This window comes from Eubalaena glacialis, chromosome 2 (genome assembly GCF_028564815.1).
Source record: "Eubalaena glacialis isolate mEubGla1 chromosome 2, mEubGla1.1.hap2.+ XY, whole genome shotgun sequence".
In the NCBI taxonomy this organism is placed as follows: domain Eukaryota; kingdom Metazoa; phylum Chordata; class Mammalia; order Artiodactyla; family Balaenidae; genus Eubalaena; species Eubalaena glacialis.
This window is the reverse complement of record NC_083717.1, coordinates 66124521-66127746: the sequence shown is the minus strand read 5'-3', so window position 1 is coordinate 66127746 and position 3226 is coordinate 66124521. Positions and strand designations below refer to the sequence as shown.

General features: G+C 44.2%; 1 pseudogene; it reads left to right on the top strand.

The window, feature by feature from the left end:
• Nucleotides 1-1077: 1077 nt before the first annotated feature.
• On the top strand, nt 1078-2196 carry LOC133084615 (ras-related C3 botulinum toxin substrate 1-like; annotated as a pseudogene).
• The last annotated feature ends 1030 nt before the right edge of the window (nt 2197-3226 follow it).

The following is a 3226-nucleotide window of genomic DNA, read 5'->3' as shown; positions in this document are numbered from 1 at the left end:
TATGATAGACCCCCTGCCCCTCATCCTGCCAGCGCCTATACCCCATTCCCTAGTGACAATTGTCTTTCCAGATTTCATACACACACACACACACACACACACACACACGCACACACACACACACACACACACACTACGTCATGCTCATCAATTGATTTTTTTGGTTTATAAATATATACTAGACATATTTCTACATCAAAATGTATATAGCTCTACTTCCCATTTTTCTTTCTTTTTTATTTTTTACTATAAAAATCATGCAAGTTTATGGTAGATTCTGAATGTGGAAATTCAGAAAAATATAAAAAAAGAAAACCCAAATCTGCCAGTATCCTAAAATCTCATTACCCAGAGATGATGATTAACATTGAGGAAAACATATAAAATTTACTTTCACTGGACAATAACAGAAGACACTAAAATTAGAAAGCACTATGGAACTTCAAGTAGAATTTTCTTCAAAATAAGAGACATTAATCCTTGTATAATTTCTCTCTTTTTTTAACTTGGATTTAGAGGTTGACGTTGTGATGTTTTCTTTTAACTATCTGCTTCTTAATGGTTGTTAGTTTAGGTAGAACTTAGTCATCTCTCTTGGAAAAACCAAAAGGTACAACTTATCTCTAAAAAATCAGACTAAACTCATCTGTCTACATACATATTTTTAAATTAAAAATAATTTTTAAAGAAGAGGTAAGCCTACTGTTAGGATAGTTTGTCAAGAGAAATTACTGAAGTATTCAATCACTTTCAAAAAGAACAAACACAGCGTGAGGAAATAATTATCACTTACTCCTGACACAAACCCAAACAGATGATGTGTGAGCCCCAAGCATTCAATAGTTACCTGCTTCTTCCCACATTACCTGACCAATGGCAGGTTGGCTCTGTGGGGTCAGAAAGCACAATTTCCTATACCTCTCTGGTGGCTCAGAATCATGCCACAATTTAGCTCACATTTTATCTGGGCCATGACTTTCATGTACCGTTCACTGCTTTTCCCAGAGTCACTAATTACCTTTCTTATCCTTGTTGCTCAGATCCTTGTTGCTCAGAAGTGCTGCATGCCTTAATTCCATGACAGCACTTAGCGTCCTAGCGTCTTCCTCAGAGGACTGGGTAATGCTGTTTTCTTCGAGGTTGTTCTTCACAGACTCTTCTGATTTCTCGTTCTGATTGGGGCTAATTTCTCATTAGGCCAGCTACACAGCTGTGCTACTGGTATTTCTTTTCATTGTTCTCCTGGGTTAGTTCTATTAGTTCTATGGCTTCTTGAAGCTGTTGTCTTCTTCTTGGATTCTGTTTTCCTTCTGCCGGGGTACATACTCAAGGAAGTTTTTCAGAAAATGTGGAGCCCCACCCTGGAGCCTGGGAGCAGTGGATGCCAGCATGGGGGAGGGGAGGCTGGCTGTGAGTGCTCCGCATTTCCTGTTTCTCTGCAGTTTTCCCCAGCTTTGGGTGGTGACCGCTGCCGGGCTCCAGCTTTTGGTCGGCAGAGGGAGGGTGAGGCCACGTGGACAGCGGTACCGGGCACCCTGCGCCCCGCCGTCTGCAGCCCCACGCCCCGAGCTTGCTTCTTCTGGCCTCAGCGCGGCTGCCACCCAGCTCGGCGAGCAGCCCAGGTGCAGGCCATCGGGTGTGTGGTGGTGGGAGACCGAGCTACAGGGAAAACTTGCCTATGGATCAGTTATCAGTTATCATTGCATTTCTTGGAGAATATATGCCCACTATCTTTGACAACTATTCTGCCAATGTCATGGTAGATGGAAAACTAGTGAATCTGGGCTTATGGGGTACAGTTGGACGAGAAGATTCTGACAGATTACGTCCCCTGTCCTATCCGCAAACAGATGTATTCTCCATTTGCTTTCCTCTTGTGAGTCCTGCATCACGTGCAAAGTGGTATCCTGAAGTGGGACACCATTGTCCCATCATGTGACTCCTATCATCCTGGTGGGGATGAAACTTGATCGTAGGGATGATAAAGACACAATTGAGAAACTGAAGGAGAAGACGCTGATTCCCATCACCTACCCGCAGGGCTTAGCCATGGCGAAGGAGATCAGGGCTGTAGGATACCTGGAGTGCTCGGCGCTCACGCAGCAAGGCCACAAGACAGTGTTTGATGAGGCTATTGGAGTGGTTCTCTGCTCACCTCCTGTCAAGAAGAGGAAAAGAAAATGCCTGCTGTTGTAAACGTCCGGGCCCTCTCCTGCCCTGTCCCGTCCCCTGGGAAACTGTTTATGCTTTGCTCGAACCATGGAGCCTTCGCACTCAATGCCAGGTTTTTGTTACAGATTAGTTTTTCCATAAAACCATTTTGAACCAATCAGTAATTTCTAGGATTTTTTTGTTTAAAGTGTAAGGGTTCAAACTTTCACATTCTACTAAAGTTTAGCCCTAAAATGACAAGCTTTCTTAAAGCCTTATTTTTCAAAAGCCTCAATGCTTGCTCAGATTAAGAGTTGCCAAAAAACCTTGTGGAACTTCCCTGGTGGCTCAGTGGTTAAGAATCCGCCTGCCAACTCAGGGGACACGGGTTCGAGCCCTGGTCCGGGAAGATCCCACATGCCGTGGAGCAACTAAGCCCACGAGCCACAACTACTGAGCCTGCGCTCTAGAGCCCATGAGCCACAACTACTGAGCCCACGTGCCACATCTACTGAAGCCCTCACGCCTAGAGCCTGTGCTCCGCAACAAGAGAAGCCACCACAATGAGAAGGCTGCACACTGCAATGAAGAGTAGCCCCCGCTCACGGCAACTAGAGAAAGCCCCCCACGCGCAGCAATGAAGACCCAGTGCAGCCAAAAATAAAAAAAAACAAAAAAACCTTGTGAATTAAGTTTCACTGTTGGGCTAAGAACACTGAGCCCTAAACTGTTGAGAGAACTTTGTCTTTAAGAAGACGGCAGCTTCTGAGGTTAGGAAATGCAGACACTTGCCAACTGGTTTCAGATATGAAGAGGGTACAGCCTCCTTCATGAAACGTTGCCATTGAATGCATCATAATTTATCTATCCATGTTCATTACTTAACTTTGTACTGTATGTCATGATGCATGAGTGTAACAGTTCAACTTTTCGGATCAGTCTTTTTGATTTCGTAGTGAGATTTTTTTTTTTTTAAATTAGTGTATTAGCCTTCGTGAGATTTTGAACAGAGCTCTTATGTCTTCCCTCTGTTGAAGTATTCTGCTCTGGCCATGGGCACTGGGGTAGAGTGTGT